Source organism: Parasteatoda tepidariorum, chromosome 9 (assembly GCF_982258835.1).
Source record: "Parasteatoda tepidariorum strain Cologne lab strain chromosome 9, Ptep-v5.0, whole genome shotgun sequence".
Lineage (NCBI taxonomy): Eukaryota > Metazoa > Arthropoda > Arachnida > Araneae > Theridiidae > Parasteatoda > Parasteatoda tepidariorum.
The window spans coordinates 91,691,530-91,710,129 of NC_141763.1; the positions used below are offsets into that span (position 1 = coordinate 91,691,530).

Here is an 18,600-nt window from a genome sequence, read left to right on the forward strand (position 1 = left end):
CTTTGCAAAAGCATTTGCATCTGCTAACGTGGTTGGGATTGTATTTTGATTGGTGTCTGGCATTTTTAGCCAAGGAATCAGCTATTTCACTGAACTCTAGGTTCACATGGGTGTGAATCCACCGCAAGAAGCACTTTTTCCGGAGACGCTGAAGTTGTCCAAGTTGTTCTATGATATTCAGGATTAGGTTTGAGGTACCATTGTTGAGGTGGGGCGGGGGTTGCCAGAGCCTCCGAAGAGGTGTTATTTGCTGTAAACTTTACGATTAATAGGATGGACAGACTGCTGCGGTAATTTTACCATAGATTTAGATTTAAATTCTAACAGTGTTGGAAAATTTGAAATCATCGAATAATCGGTTTTATATGTACAAACATTAAACAATAACTAACTAAACGTATAATTGCTATTAAATAAATAATCCCAAAAAGCTGAAGCAGTAAGGTATTAGTTGATTAAAAACTTAATTCGCTTCAAAAATATATAAATAGGCAATAACAATAGACTTGTTTCAAGCGTTCAAAAACAGGTACCCATTTTCAAGACTTGCCGGACGTGAATGAGGAGAAACAAAAGTGATTTGAAATATCAGCTGATATTAGTTAATCAGCAGATATTAAAATATCGAATAAATATAATAATATCAACGAATAAATTAATATCAAATCTGTCATTCACCAAAGCAACTATGTGATTGTTGACATTCACCTGTGAAAGTCGACATTCTCTTGATATCTAGTCATTCACGGTAACATATCTAAGTTAAATAGATTTTGCGCATCAAAACAAGATGTAAACAAATGTCGTACAACCAAAACAGAGGCGGCGGCAATGTTTTAATGTAGAGAGATAATTTTTTTAAAATAAAAAAAGAAATTGCTCTATTTTATTTGATATAATCATTCCTATCAAAATGTGCGTTAAAGAAGAACATTTTAAAACTGTTTGTTCATCTGCAACAAGATTTATTCATCCAGTTCATACCAGTTGTTTCCATTAACATGTGCGGACTATTAACGTTCAAACAGTGTATCACTTTCTGCGATGGGTGTTTGTTATTCATGTTCAATTTCTTTTGAAGTCAAAAAAACATTTGTGCCTGTCGATGCAGTTGTGCAAATCGCATTTGTTAGTATGATTCATTGTAAGAAAACTCAACATATGACTCACTTTTTCTTTTTAGATTACTAAGTTGTAACTTAAAAACATTTTCTTGATATTTATATTACTATTTAATTAGTCTTCTTGGGGTTAATAAAACAGATTTTTTGCCCTAATCGGAAAAGTTAACGAACAGTTAAATACTAAGAGTGATGATTATAGATTATATTACTGTAGGATAGTGGTCTTCACGACGCGTTAATATATAAATAGCATAATAAATAAAAACATGAAGAAAATTAAGAAAAACAATAAGTTTTATTTATTGCGCATAAGCTGCAAGTAAATAGAACTCATAAAATAAGTTCGAAATGTAGAGAAAACAACAAAAAAATTACAGAACAGTGAAAAAAAGGGGAGAAAAGAAAAATAATAATAAAAATAAAAATAACAAAAAAACCGGATTTTTTTTTTTTTTTCTTTAAATGCGGAAAATAAAAGATAGAATCTTTAATCAGCTCACACGATTATATCCGCAAAAAAGAGTGCTTTCTTATACTATTTTCTAATTCTAATTTCTCACACAATTGTATTGATATATTTTGCTTTGGCTACATTGATGCAATATTAGAAAGCACTCTCTTTTGCGGATGTATATATATATATATATACAGAGAGAGAAACATTAACAGTCTGAAGATTTTTTATGCTTATTATTTATTATTCATTTTGGGGATACCACTCCCTGACCGTTGCCACTTGCTGATCCCCTAAATGGCACGCGCTTCACGACCTGAGCTTGCTTTGCTCTGTCCCATTTCACCTCTCCGACCTGCACAGTGGGACAGAAATCATTTTTCGCGGCAAATACTCAAAGAATTAAAGTAGATTATAACTCATTTTTGGATGATATTTTTACAATAAATCATCAAAAGGAATATCTTGGTTAACCTGATTTCGTGATTTATTGCATAAAAATATTGAATGAGGTTTCACTTTCATAAAAAATAAAATTATTATTTTTAGGAAAGTAATTTTAAATGGCGCATAACGAAATTTCATCAAAATCGGTTGAATAATTTTCGAGAATTCCAAATTTAAATTTGCGTATTTTTAAATATTGATAATAGAATTAACATTAAGGGGCCAAACATTTTGACCACTTACTTGACATAACTTTTGGGACCATATTTTCTAGATTGTGAGGGCGCTTCCAATTTTTTAATTTAAATAAATAATTTGAAAGAAAGTGTATGTTCATTAAGAGAAAATACGTTTTTGCTGCTGATTTCGCAAATTAAAATATCTTCGGCACTAATTAATTAGCATATTTAAGGTAAGTACCTCGAACCATTAAGATGAAATCTTAAATCGTGAAAATCCGATCATTAGGTCAAATGTAACTCAGAATTTTCTTTTTTCGTGCACTGTACGATTTTATAATTTTTATTTATTTTATTATCACAACTAAAGAACTCTATGTCCCCTTTGCTAATTAAGGAAACATAGCGCGTGATTTTTCTGGCCAATAAGAACGAGCAAAGAACAGTAAGAATCAGTTTTAGACCATTTTATCTTTCGTATGCTATAGGGAGAAACCAACTTTTTCTTTGATGTTTGGAACTTTCATGGCGGCAAATTTGACAGTTGAGGAAGACACATGTGGAACGAACAGAAATAAATTCTTTAGTCAACAAAAACTTAGTAACAGATGTCCATGGAAATATGCAACGTTTTCTATACATTAAATATAAAAAGTATGACACACTATTTTATCAATAAACTTTCTAATTGATTCGGTGTACAAAATTGTATGTTTGTAGACTGTATTAATATTTTTTTATGGAAAAAAAACATACTTAGATTTATAAGTAAAGCAGCGGTTCCCAAGTGGTGTTTCGGGGAACTAGAATGTAGAGGAATTAGCAACGGTGTTAATTAGCTTGAGTTAGTTTTGGAGTTGTTGCTGCGTTTTACATTTTAAGTGAATGTCTATATTTCCGTATTTTATTAATTTGAATGTGAATTTTTTTTTTATTCTGAAAGAATGACATTTTTTCAAGGTAATCACAGCTAAAGGTAACATATTAGCATTACTTAGCATACGACAGCCTAATTACTCATTTTCTAATGTTTTTTTTTTCTTTAAAATATTGTTTTTATTGATTGATTTGAAAAAATTTTCGAGTTAAAAATAATAATATTTTGAACACACCTAATAAGATATTTTTGCTAAATAATAACACTAGGAAACAACTTTTGTTTTCTATTGCTTGAGATTTATTTACAAATCTTAGAAAATTTCAAATCGCTAATGTAAAAAATATATAGGTTTCTCAGCTACATTTTTTTTAAATGACATTTTCAGTCTATTTTTTGTCGAAATGTACAAGAAAAACGTTCACAGGGAGGTCATGTTGCAACAAACGTCTAGGGGATTTAAGAAGTCTCATCAGGATTGAAATTACATAGGAATCCTTGTCCGGAAATATCGTCATACGCCACTAGGGATGCTTCCTTATTATAAACACTTTTTTCGAGTACTTTTGAGCAGGACATAATAAGAAAGCGCCCCTAGCCCCGTACGACAACATTTCCAGGCATGGGTTTCTATGCAATTTTAATGCCGATGATGTGCCTGGAATTTTCGACGCAATATCTACACGAGACCCCGTCATATATAAAGTTTTTAAATTGTACATTTTGACAATAAATAGAGTATAAATGCCATTTAAAAAAATATGTAGCTTTAGCAGAGAATGTATCTAGAGGAATGTATCTAGGGGAATGTATCTAATGTATCTTCGATAGACATAATGTAAACCGATCTCCCAAGGCTTGGTGCAAGGAAAAGGCAACATTTAGGGGCTCAGCAGCAGAGGTTTTTGAAACGGAATTTCACCCTCTTCTCCTTTTAACCACTTCTGGGGATGGGGGAGGGGAGATTTAATTTTTCCCTTTTTGTTTATTGTTGGTTTATTCTGCATTTGTGAACTATTTATAAACAGTACTGCACAGTATAAACAGTACCAAACATATTTTGAGATAGAAAGAATGAATAAAATGGAAGTAGGCGGGAGACAGCGTTCGCAACCATACATGTAGAGTTGAGTTGTCTTTCAGCCAGTTCGCAGGTGACGTACTTCCCGAATGTCACATTGCTCCTTACGCAGAAGCGCAAAGAATTTATAAGAAATGAGTGTGTTACTCGCCCTGCAAGTTTTTTTTTTTTGGTGGGGAGAGTATAGCATACCGCACCGGGCAGTTAGCCAAAGATGCCAGAAATCTCAACCTTAATGACTGTAATGTCTCCATCCGAGACGCAAATGCAATTGCTAAATCTAAACTAAGAGAAAAACCAATTCCAACGAAACACATGATTTGTAATATAAATGCAGATAGATCCACAACAAAAACTATAGCCAGGCTGAGAACCAATGACCACAGAGGCATGAAGATCGACGGAGAGGGCAGGAAAGTATATAGGAATTGTGGAAACAGCCCAGATACGCAGCTGACACCATGCCACATCTTTGAGTGTCTAGCAATGAGTGCTGATCTGAGAGAAATAGGAGTCTTGCCGTCATTGATAGACCTTTATGATGATAATATCAAGTAAATCGCAGAATCAGTAATCAAGACGCATGGAAACATTTGATTCGGCTACGTCATAGACACGACAAAAAAACAGGCAGTTTTCCGCGTTAGTGACATATTTGATGAGCTAGACTTCTCCTTTTTGTAATCTTTTGCCCGCCGAACAGGTGGCCGAGCGGTCAGCGTGTCTGAGTGTGAAACCAATGGTTGTGGGCTCGAATCCCGATGAATGTTTCTTTCTGTGTGTGTTCTTGTCTATTGTGTGATGCGTGAATGTGGCCCACCCTATAAACGGTTATCTGTGGGTAATGCTGCTGGCCTCCGTGACTTAGGCAAAGAATAAAGAGGGGCTGGGGCTATATTCTTTGACTTAGGTTCACGTGTGCCCACTGGGTAACGTTAACTGAGCAACACTTCCGGCATCTTCCGAGGGGAAGAACGAATGTTCAGTGCCTGCAGTAAAAATAAATAAATAATAATAATCTTCGGCTTTAGAGAGCAAAACTTTCAGATATCAAATCCTCACAGCCGAATCGGGAAAGGTTAAGTATTTGTATAAATTCAACACGAAATTTGTTCCCTATTGTAATCAATTATAAATCACGTTTCACTCCTTGCATTTCAACCGATTTGGAAGCTGAACTATTTTTTACTGTTTTCCCAGATGCATGAGCAATAATTTATGAATAAATTTAAAAGTTTGATAGAGCATAAGCTATTGCATGAAGACAAAAACGTGATATTATGATTCAGTAATTCTTAGTTCCAAAAATTACTGAAAAGTTATTCGGACAAAAATACCAAGTGCTAAATTTTTAAACCAAAAGAAAAAAAAAATTGAAAGAAAAACGAATTGTAATTTCACTATTAGCACTGGTTACCCGTTGGTTAATTTTTTTTCTCAGGATTAATTTTCATATATTTTCAGTTTCAGCCTATATACGTTACTTAAGACGACACAAAATTCTTTTCCTTCCTCAACATTCATACTTATATTAAAATCATCCTGTAATACAGTAATTATAAATAAGTTAATTATAAATAAGTTAATCATAAAAAGAACATACAAATAAACTCACCAATTTAATCAAACTTAGTGCTGATATTACTGAATGCACTTAGTTCTAATCAAATTTGACCAATATCATAAAATATTCTTTGAAACATAAATTCCTCAAAAAATATTAGAAACAAATAACTTTATGCACAGTGAAGAGCGCATAGTTCTGACTCAATTTAAGCAAGATCAGGGTATACTTTTAAATTATAATTATTAAGATTTAAAGTTCTTAAATATTAGTAGAAACAAATAACTTTATGAACGGTACGGAACACATAGTTCCTTTTAAATTTAAGCAATTCCATGGTACATTACCGAAATTAATATTAAGCATCAAAAAAACCCTTGGAAGTAATTATTATTTGTATGAAGGTCCAAAACATGTTTGTGAATATCACATGTAAAAGTCTCCAAAGGTTGTATTCAGCTATTTATTTTTGACAAGCGTTTAAAATTCTTTGCCATTTTTTTTTAAAGAACTAACACCCGTACCATCGCCATACGAAGCCAACATTAAAGTTTCAGGACGTGCTGTATGTTTTCGTTAGACAAAGAACAAGAGGTCTTGCCTATTTGAGTATTCACAACCATTCTTTTGGCGCCCAACCCATTGAATTTGGCGGAAGAACTAACCAAATCATTGAGGATCCTTGAACAACCTTGGCATCGTGCTGGACCCTCGACCCGACCTTCCCCTTTCCAACCAGCCGGAACTATGGCTGAAGCTTATTATACAGCGTCAAAGGGTGTCACTGACATCATATAGATTAACTGGATACCGACCTCAGTATATACGTGTATATATATATAAAAAAAAAGGAATTAAGAATGGAATAATTTTACCGAAAATGAATAATTTCTTGAAAGCTGTCAGTTCCGTGTTGATTTCCTATTTACACAGCTTACAAGGATAATGACTAAGTTTTATGATCATTTACTTTACCATAGCTGCTTGTATTTGTACAAATACAAGCATACAGAAAAAAATAAAATCAGCTGTTTTTTAGATTTTTTTAAAAAAAAATTACGAAATAGGCAGTTATATCCAATAAAACAGATTTTTATTTCTGAGGAGTTCTATTCCCTTTTTTCCTAATGGTATTTTTTTTAATTGCCGTAGTTGAACAGTCGACCCAATTTCTAATGTTCAATTCCGTATCCTGCAACATCTAACTTCTCTATTTCTGTCCTCTCCTTCTCCTTTTCTCCACTTTTGGTATGAACACAAGCGCGAGCTTATAAAATGAAGATTTCGAGAGGGAGATAAATTCTCTTTCCTACTACAATGGATAACTATTCACTATTTTAAACAAAACACCTGAGAACAAATATCAAAAAACAGCTCTTAAAATTGCAATAGCTTTCAAACAAAATTATAATGAAACAGGTTGCGTAGCCAAATCTTTCAACAAAAAATAAGCACCTTTTATGTACTTTTAAGCACTCAAAAAATATTTTTAAGCACTACATGCATTAATAAAATGTAAAATAATTTTCAAAGACTTTACATGATCATGATAAAATAACTAGTTTCTGGCAAAGGACTCTTTTTCTTGATTATATTAGCCATTATAAAATGATCAAGAGATTTTTCGGTTTGATATCAGAGAACGGAAAATGAAGTCTGAAATTGAGAATATTTTGCAAAATGCAGCAGAGTTGCACATGAGAGTGCAATAATCTCACCGAATCCAGCTCAGCATATAGCCACATACGGACTCGCAAGTATTTCATCAAACTTGTAAAATGATTGGCGCTTTCATATGCTATGGACCGACGGTACGCCGAAATAGATTGTGGTTGAATGAATTGTAAAAACGTTGAATAGAACAATGTGAAAAGCAGGCTTTTGCATAATACGTGGCAAAAATCGGCGTGATAAAGAAAAGAAAAAGCTCATTTTCGAAAAGCGAAAATTAAGCATTTTTTTAAAAACACTCAATGGAAAAAGCACCTTTAAAGGGTTTTTAAATAACGTAAATCAAAAATAAACATATCCCCGCCATCTCATCAAATTTCAGCTTTATTATTGCGTTTCTGTCTGCTGCGGAGCAACCGCATGGTATTCTTTGCTAAAAGTTTAATATTTAATTATTCTAGCAGCAAAACAAAATGTAGCGTAAAATTGAGCACCCAAAACAGCTGTATCTGCTCTTAGGTTTCTTTTTTTCTTATAGAAAGCAAAACAAAATGTAACGTAAAATTGAACACCCCAAACAACTGCAGCTGCTCTTACGGTTTTTCATAGAAATCAAAACAAAATGTAACGTAAAATTGAGCACCCAAATCAGTTGTAGCTGCTCTTACGGTTTTTCCTAGAAAGAGAAATTGTATGAACTTTACATCAATATAATTATTGCATAAATGCATGAAAACTTTATATACTGCAACTTCAATAAATCCGTTTCCATTTTATGTTTATGATTGGCGATGTTAGAGAAATATTTAATGTGGGTGTATTTTCTTTTCTTAATCCTTCTCTTTCGTTATTAATTAAATTTTTTTCGATGCATTTTGTAAAATCATAAATTGTCTTTGTTTGCCAGGATCTGTAGGGTCATGACCTCAAGTTATATTGCAGTAGAACAAATCATTAAATCAAGTTTCAAGTATATATATATTTTTTTTCAGATAAGAAGATTTTACGTTTTTTTTTCGAAGTAAACATTAACACCTACAATTCAACATATTACCACGAATGTAATGTGAATTATTGCCCAATGAGTACGAAATCTATACAGAATCTTGCCTAAATAATAAAACAACAGGTATGAGGTAATTACTATTTCTTTATATAAATATATCTTACATAAGCAAGTGACAGGAAACCATTTAAATTAAATAGTGTGAAGTAATCTAGGTCACGAAGAGCGTAGGTCAATTTGAAAGAAAACCACCTCATAGAATAGTTACGTATTTATTCCAAATAAAAACAAAGCATATAGGATTGGTTAAAATCATAAATAATACGGAAATATAGTCTTACCAGTCACGAAGTAAGCGTATTCCAAGAATCAGACGATTGGAACGAATTGCTGCTGCCTGGTCTATTTTCTAAGAATTTTTAAAACTCAATTTCCCGGTTTCTTTCTACCTTTCTTTAGAGTAAACGTTAAAAAAAAGAGCAAGGGTTGAAAGAATTATTAAACAAAGAAAATAAATTTTTTTTTCTTTTTAAATTTTTACATTAAAAACTAAATTTTGTGATTTATGACTCGGAAGAAAAAACAAATGAATCTAAAAGTAAGTATAGAGATTGTATAAATGTCATAGAAAGCAAATTTATGAATCTACAAACTATTTATAAAAAAAATATTTAAAAAAAAATTTAAAACTAACATAATAAGAATTAAGAACAGAACAGAGAAAATTATGATCGATATTATTGCGATCATTGGTTACCCTTTGATGAAATATTTTTCTTCTTCTTTCTTTGTAGACTTTGTAGACTTCTTACCGTCCAATGGGCTGGATTGGTTTTCGATTATGAACAAAATACGATGTTTAAAACGTCACAAAATTCTTTTCATTCTTAAAGATTCATATATTTATAAAAATCACAGCAAGACAGTGATTGCGTATAAGTTTATCTCAAAAGAACATGAAAATGATTTAAATTAATATTATGCCAAACTATTAAAAATACTCGCTGTTGAAAGTAATAAGAAAATCCTCAGTCTGGAAAACAACTGGATTACTGCAAGTAACGTCATCCTAGGTAAAACTAGAGCCCCTGAACTAGTATAGGATCCTTTGGTAAATTGTGGCATTTGTGTATTCAGAAGCCAATCAGATTGAACGCATACGTGTGAGTTAGTCTATTTTGTTCCAGACAGTTTGCAGTAAGGTCAACAAAATAAAAACTAATTGCAAATAACCTTATGGGATTTATTTTATTTTATTTTATTTTATTTTATTACCGTCATTAAACAGCCGACCCAATTTTCGGGGTTACGAGTACCAATGTTCAATTCGGTAGCCTTGTAATTTTGAACCATATACAGAAGGCAAGGGAACTCATGGATCAAGTATTGGATGAAATTTTCTTCCTTGGAGGACTTTTTGATGGAACTAACCCGCATTTGCTTTACATGGAGAGGAAGACCACGAGAACCTCACATGGTTAACCCAACGGCAAGGGGACTCTTACCCATGATCCGTCTACCACTGAGGATATTTCACGTCAGCACTGTGATCGGTGCAAGCCGGATGCGAAACTTGTATCGACCGGCCATAGCTGGGATTCGAACCCGGTTCACCTCATTGGAACGAGAATGCTCTACATGAGATACATGTAAAAATAACACGAGGTGAAAGTGAGAAGACCCCAAATCAACGCTCGCTGCTTAAGTCTGCGAGAATTCGCCTCCAAACCTCCCCGCAATATTAAATACTTAGCATTTCTATTGTTAATATAAATGAAACATACCACTAAATAATATTCTTATAGTATTTTTTTGAAATGTTGACGGTTGATAGTTAAGGGTAACTTTTTTACACGACGAGTATATACGTCATACGTACTGAAATGGAGATTGTATCCTGACGAGTTAATACGACGTTAACTGGTTAATGTAAACTCATTACCGAGGCATGATTTCATTTTCCAAAATCAGTAGCAGAATTTTCTTGTATACTACTACAAGTATAATACTTGTATAATACTACTTGTATAATACTACAAGCAAAATCAGGATTCATACAAGCATTTTTTAAAGCTATCATATCGCAATACATTATGTGATGCAGAGAATTTAGCAATATGTGACTATATGTTGCTGTGTGACTTATAGCAATAAAATGACCATTGAATGCTAAACACTGAATAGTTGCAAGCACTCGATTGTACAGCATCAAAAGATTATTCCTCAAACTTGAAATTCACGCGTACAATAACATTACATTGGAATTTGGATGACCCTGTAAAAATGTCTTAAAAACGAAAAATAGCTAAAATAACTGCCGAGAGAAACGACCACAAAACAACTAGGATTATCCACGGAATAACCGTTAATCTTGCGTAGCAAAAATGAGTACTCAAATTCTAATTTTGGGTTCCGCAATATTATCGTATAAAAAGTACCGAAATGGAAAAATCATGCGGCTGTAGCAGTAAAAACGATTTGTAACTATGGAAAAAAAGATCGGAAAATAATTTGAATTGATTGATAATTTGAATTTGGAGAAGTGATAATTTGAATTTGGAGAAGTGATAATTTGAATTTGGAGAAGTGAGAATTTGAATTTGGAGAAAGTGATAATTTGAATTTGGAGAAAGTGATAATTTGAATTTGGAGAAGTGATAATATGAATTTGGAGAAGTCATAATTTGAATTTGGAGAAAGTGATAATTTGAATTTGGAGTAGTCATAATTTGAATTTGGAGAAGTCATAATTTGAATTTGGAGAAAGTGATAATTTGAATTTGGAGAAGTGATAATTTGAATTTGGAGAAGTGATAATTTGAATTTGGAGAAGTGAGAATTTGAATTTGGAGAAGTGAGAATTTGAATTTGGAGAAGTGAGAATTTGAATTTGAAGAAGTGAGAATTTGAAAATCACTAGAAAAAAAGACGACAATGATACACAATGAAAATCCAGACCATTAAAAATTACTAGTTATTTTTGCTATTGCTTTTTATCTGTAACTTGCATTCGGTTTCTTTTTTAACAATCAATTTGCTACTTGCTAGTCGACGAAATCGCGCCCGCCTACAGCAGTAATAAAAATAGCATTTTTTTTTAGGCGAAAAAGTGTTATTTCATGCGACGACACTATCTTCAACGAACACAACCTTATAAAAGCTCTAAAAACCGATTCTTCTTCTGAAATGTGGGAGCGGCAAAAATATCAGTAATTTGGTAATTACTTCTCTAAACATACACTAACCTACCGCGGTGATCTGTCAAACTAAATGCATGAAACCCGGATATATGTCTAAATTTGTAGCCAGATTTCAACTATTTAATCATATGCAAAAGATATGTTTGTCAATGAGAATTATTTTGACGGTTAATTTAAAATAAACTGACGAAAGATAATGTCTTTTTTTTAAAAAAATTATTATTTATTTATTCAATTAATTTTCACTGCCGGATCTGGGAAGATCCTTTAAATACCTGTTATTTTTATGAAATACTTTTCTTGGATAGCTTCATGTTTCCTGTTAGGAGTTATAGTTATTTGTTTGCGAAATTCGTTATTTTTTTTATTTTTTTTTTAAACAACCAAGGCCACGTAGGGTGGTTACGTCTTTGGTGTGAGTATTCGTAAAGAATGCTTCGGTTTCTTTTTATTGTTCGAGACATAAAGTTTAGAAGAAGAGATAGTTGCCTTTATGTAACTAGTCAAACATATAATTTAATCTTGGAAATTGGAATTGCCGTCATTTATGAGTTTTTATGATCAAGCGTAGGAACGAGACGATTTTTTTTTTTTAAAGTTTAAATGTTTAACTGCTCTTTAATATAATACAATATTTAAGATTTATCTTATGGTTCGTTCTTGGATCAATGCCAGATTATTGAAAGTTTCTTATCATTACGTTTATGTCTGATCAATTGATTAAAAGTGTTTTTTATTTATTTATTTGTATTTAAGTTATTTATTGTTATTATGTATTTATTTCTATTATTTATCACAGTATATAAACTCATTTCTCTATTACCAATTCGGACATGAACCTAGAGATGTAAAAGTGACTCGTTCAATTTAATTCTTCTCTGCTTATTTCTTGTTTTTATTTCGTATTATATTGCATTATACTGAATTTATAAAAGTTTTTTATTCAACAAAAATTTGTATTTTTGTGTTTAAAAAAATAAAAAAGATTCAGTTTAAGTGTAATTAGCTAAGCTTGACCTAACTTGATTATACTTGAACTTGATATTTTGCAAAACTTGACCTAGCAGTCGCGAATAACTTTTGAAAACTCACAGCAATTATGAAAATAGCATATTATTCGAAAAAAAGCATTATTTTATGTGACGACACACGACTGAGATTTAAAAAAAAACAGCTTTTTCTGAAGCACTTTTGCTAAAAATAATAAGAATGTCATTGTTTGAGAGTTATAAACTCAAAATGGAAAATATTAATTCAAAATATCTATGCTGTCTGTGATTTAAGGCTGTTTTTCTGAGCGTCCGTCGCACTATGAAATGATGCGTTTCTGCGAATATTAAGTTATTTTTATAACTGCTGTGAGTTAGCTGCTGTAACTCATGACTATTAATTCAAGTTTAGGCTATCTAAATTCAGCGCTGCCTACACTTATTTTGAAAATTGGCCCAAAACGTCACTATGGAGAAAAGCCACAATTTTGTGAAAATGAAAAGCGTTACTGTAGTTTGTCTACCACTACAAAAATACAATACCAATTCACTAGCATATAAGACATGTTAACTCGATTCTATATCGGAATACCTTTTCATAAATGAATGTTGACATGGTCGTAAACTACTATACCCACAGTGGCTTTTCTCTATACAGACGTTTCGCAGGGCCGGCTTATGCATGTCGCGGCCCCTAGGCAATGCTCGTCTCGGGCCCCCTCCCCTACCGTCTTCTTCCTAATTATTATATATCACAGTATATTATATATAGTATATTATCACATTATTCAATAAAAATATTGAATCAAACGAAAAGAATATAAGTAATTAATATATGCATTTAAAAAAATCCTACAATAAGCTTAAATATTAACTCTTCTAACTTTTTTTGTTACAAAATCGTTCAAGACATCCTGAAAGTTAACCTTTTCCAATACATCATTTTCAATTGCCATTATGGCCAATGAATTTAAACGGTTTTGAGACATAGTTGAACGAAGACAGTTTTTAATTAATTTCAATTCTCGGTGGCTAGTTCTTCCCCTTTGTGGTTCTGTATGAGAAGAAATTTAAGGAAACGTTCAGCCGAAGTGAAAATTCAATTGCACGAAGTGAAAATTCAACGATTACATTAAAAATGTTTCAAAAATGTTGTCTATGACACAATACAACGTATGTATTTAGCGGATCGGGGAATTCCCCAGTCATGCGACGAACGAACCAGTACTGCCAACCTTATTTTTAGCTTGGCCATAGAATATACATACCTATGGTAGGTACCAGAACAGTAAGTGTGCATTCATAACGTAGAATTTTGCGCGTTTTTCAAGCGTGTTGTGTTAAAAAAAGCTGCACTTGCTGTAAAATCATCTGATTAGTCGGCGTTAAAATTATCGCGATAAAATTGCTTGTGATTATATTACTGCGTTATATATGAACTAACTACCATAATATTAATATCTAATTTGGAATGCGTTCAGAAATGTACTAAAATAGCGTCGATGTAATGTACAGAGCAAGACAATCGTCATTGAAATTGCGAATTAAATTCTTACTGTTTAAGAAACATTGTTAATTTTTTTTCTCTGTAGCACAGGGCCCCTGAGCGTGGCGGGGCCCCTAGGCAGTTGCCTACAGTGCCTAATGGATAAAACGGCCTTGACGTTTCGTTCCATTTTCGGAATAAGCATAGACAGCGCTGACTTTAGAGAGGCTACACTTGACCTAACAATCATGAGTAACTGTAACAAACTCACAGCAGTTATAAAAATAGCACATTATTCGTGAAAAAGCATCTTTTCAAATGACGACCGAGCCTTAAAGAAAAGCATCCTTAAGTTGACCTGACGCTCAAGAATTGCAAACTCACAGCAATTATGAAAATAGCATGCTCACGGAATTACCAATTGGAAACCGCTGACCTAGATGATAGTCAAACAAATTGATCAATAATTTAAAATTTTCTCAAATTTCTATGCAAATTTTAATCACAGCAGTAGTTGGTGCTGGTCAAAATAAAAAATTAAAAAAAGTATCAGTTTAAGTTCTTTGCACTTCACGCAAGGATACATTTACAATATTAGAAATATTTGAGCATTGGAACACACAAATAATTTAAATATAAAAAATTACTGAACTTTTTTGAAAATCGCCAATTTGGCGAGATTTTACCACCTAGATGTAAATTATCAAAATCAATGAATAATATTTAATTTTCGCAAGTTTTTATGATCGTTTAAACGTCACGTTTTTACAGATTAAAAAATTAGATCACATATGCTTTTAATTTTCGCAAAACCGTGGCTTATTTTGTGAATTTCAATTTTCATCTTCATTTTGTCGTTTAATTCGCGATCGCAACGAACTATAGGGGGCGTTGTTGTATGAGACGCATACCTGCGATTTCTATATGAACCGTCATTCAGTTACTCTGGAGACGGCGTTAATGTAGCATGTAGCATTGCAACGTTCCTTCTTTAATGTGGCTTATTAAATTTAAAAAAGAAAAATGCTTGATCTTCTTTCTTGTACAACCGAAAACAAAATGGTATCTCTTTTTATTAGAGAAGGAACATCCAAAACACATCGGAAAAATATTTGTACATTAACAGAAAAAAATATGTATATTCTTATAAGAGTTAAAACCTAATGCCAGAGAAATAGTATTACTAAATTTAATGATATAACATGAAAGGCCCATTTAAACTTTACATTCTATAGTTTTAAGAATCATATTAGTTCAAAAATTAAAATGAACAAAAAGTATACATAAGCCTCATAATTTTATGAAATTTAATTTTGTAAACAACGTTTTTTGACAACAATTTTTATCACAAAATTTCAAGTTTCAATAAAAATCATTATTTAGAAACTAAGAAACGTAAAACAAAGAATGCTGACGAAACAAAAACAAAAAAAAAACAATTCTTTTTTGTCGCCATTTTTAGTGCTACGAATATTCGTCTTTGGGATTTGCCAAAAACAAAACAAGATGCAATTTTATTTTTTCAGGAGGGAAATATTTTACCGAAAAAACGAAAATGTACCAATTCCCACAACATAAAACTTTTTCTTGGTAAACGTACGTTTTGGAAATGTTATTTCATTTGGAATCTTATTCATCAGAGTTCATATGGCGATATGATTGTTTTGAATCTATGCTAAACTCTATATCGGCTCATTTTCCACCGAAATCCGATTAACTATTTTGATTTTAAATAAAGTGTTTTATTTTATGAATTGTCGCAAAAATTTTTAGTGTAGATTGGCGGCACTTAAAAACTGCCAAATCTGTAGCGGCGGTGGCGTTAATAAGTAAGTACCGAATTTTTATTCCATACTTTTCTGAATCATGTTATTTCAAACATTGGAATATACAAGAAGTATACATAAACACGTAATGTTATACCATTTAATTTTTCAAAAGTATTTTGAGAACAATTTTTATCAAAAAATTATAAACTAAAAAACGGAAAATAAAGAATTCTTAGGATAAAAAAAACGATTTTAAGAATTCTTAACATTGAAATAAAAACTTTCATATTGTTTCTTTTTTTATTATTCTTATAGTTCTTAATCAGACGTAAAAAACCATTCTGTAGAGAACCATCATCAAATGAAAAAAAATATTTACAAGCAAATTTTTTATTGTAAAAATCATTGCACTTACCTGATTTATGATTCCCGGAGAATTCCAAAATGGTAAGTTCCTTGTTTGAAAACTTTATTCTCAAATAATAGATACATAGTTTATACCTTCATTACTTTTAGATAACATACTACACAGCAAAATTTTATAATTGATAGGAATTTGAATATGTAGCTAAAAACAGAATAGCTGAATTCTAGTTGAATTTATTCTTTCAAAATTAAAAAAAACTTACCAAGAAAACGATTTAAATTAATTAAGAATCAGCACAAATGGCACTATTTCAAGTAACTTGGATAATTTTTTATTGTTGTTTTCCGAATTATATGGATACAGAAATATATACTATTCTATAACGAAGAAGAATATGCTATAACTATTACAATTCTGTATGTTCTGAATTCATATTTATTCACTGGAATGACGAAAGCAATGTTGACTTCACTTTAATTCGTAATGAATTGAAGACAGAAGAAATGCATTTTACCTTAATACACACATCTGTAACAGTATCCGAAATCGGAAGTCATCAGTAGCAAGTTTGTTGATAATAGAAATTATAAATTATTGAGGAATTTTTCTTCAAATGTTTGGCGTGTTCTGTTCCTGAAAGATTTACTAATATTTTGGAGATTTTTTTCAAGTTCTTCGGCCTTTTCCTTAGGGAAATTTTGTTTCTTATTTGCTGCTAAAAAATGGCGTCTGATTCAGTCAATGACTTTTGTGGAACTAAATGAAAACGTGATAAATTAATGTCCGATATTTACAGGCTCCCGCTAGACGGCGTACTCGAGCGTTGCGATCGCGAATGCCATTTTCATAATTAGTGTAGAATGCGATTGCTAAAAATATGCTTAAGTTGACCTGATGGTCGAGAATTGCAAACTCAGAGTAGATATAAAAATAACATATTCACATGAAATCGTAATTTAATGTGACAATCGAGAAACAACCTTAAATGTGGAGCTAAGTTTTAATTTTAAACAAACGAGGTATTGTTAATTCGCGATCGCAACGAACTATAGGGGGCGTTGTTGTATGAGACGCTTACCTGCGATTTCCATATGAACCGTCATTCAGTTACTCTGGAGACGTCGTTAATGTAGCGTGTAGCATTGCAACGTTCCTTCTTTAATGTGGCTTATTAAATTTAAAAAAGAAAAACGCTTGATCTTCTTTCTTGTACAACCGAAAACAAAATGGTATCTCTTTTTATTAGAGAAGGAATATCCAAAACACATCGGAAAAATATTTGTACATTAACAGAAAAAAATATGTATATTCTTATAAGAGTTAAAACCTAATGCCCGAGAAATAGTATTACTAAATTTAATGATATAACATGAAAGGCCCATTTAAACTTTACATTCTATAGTTTTAAGAATCATATTAGTTCAAAAATTAAAATGAACAAAAAGTATACATAAGCCTCATAATTTTATGAAATTTAATTTTGTAAACAACGTTTTTTGACAACAATTTTTATCACAAAATTTCAAGTTTCAATAAAAATCATTATTTAGAAACTAAGAAACGTAAAATAAAGAATGCTGACGAAACAAAAACAAAAAAAAAACAATTCTTTTTTGTCGCCATTTTTAGTGCTACGAATATTCGTCTTTGGGATTTGCCAAAAACAAAACAAGATGCAATTTTATTTTTTCAGGAGGGAAATATTTTACCGAAAAAACGAAAATGTACCAATTCCCACAACATAAAACTTTTTCTTGGTAAACGTACGTTTTGGAAATGTTATTTCATTTGGAATCTTATTCATCAGAGTTCATATGGCGATATGATTGTTTTGAATCTATGCTAAACTCTATATCGGCTCATTTTCCACCGAAATCCGATTAACTATTTTGATTTTAAATAAAGTGTTTTATTTTATGAATTGTCGCAAAAATTTTTAGTGTAGATTGGCGGCACTTAAAAACTGCCAAATCTGTAGCGGCGGTGGCGTTAATAAGTAAGTACCGAATTTTTATTCCATACTTTTCTGAATCATGTTATTTCAAACATTGGAATATACAAGAAGTATACATAAACACATAATGTTATACCATTTAATTTTTCAAAAGTATTTTGAGAACAATTTTTATCAAAAAATTATAAACTAAAAAACGGAAAATAAAGAATTCTTAGGATAAAAAAAACGATTTTAAGAATTCTTAACATTGAAATAAAAACTTTCATATTGTTTCTTTTTTTATTATTCTTATAGTTCTTAATCAGACGTAAAAAACCATTCTGTAGAGAACCATCATCAAATGAAAAAAAATATTTACAAGCAAATTTTTTATTGTAAAAATCATTGCACTTACCTGATTTATGATTCCCGGAGAATTCCAAAATGGTA

At 31.6% G+C, this 18,600-nt stretch overlaps 1 long non-coding RNA gene across 1 annotated transcript in view; it reads left to right on the plus strand.

Annotated features, from left to right (window-relative positions):
• The first annotated feature begins 539 nt into the window (after positions 1-539).
• The window catches only part of LOC139426776 (uncharacterized), a 32,265-nt gene continuing 14,204 nt past the window's right edge, over positions 540-18,600 (plus strand). Inside the window, exon 1 of the long non-coding RNA XR_011637987.2 lies at positions 540-1,144. This is a non-coding gene — a long non-coding RNA (uncharacterized LOC139426776). The remainder of the gene's footprint in view (positions 1,145-18,600) is intronic.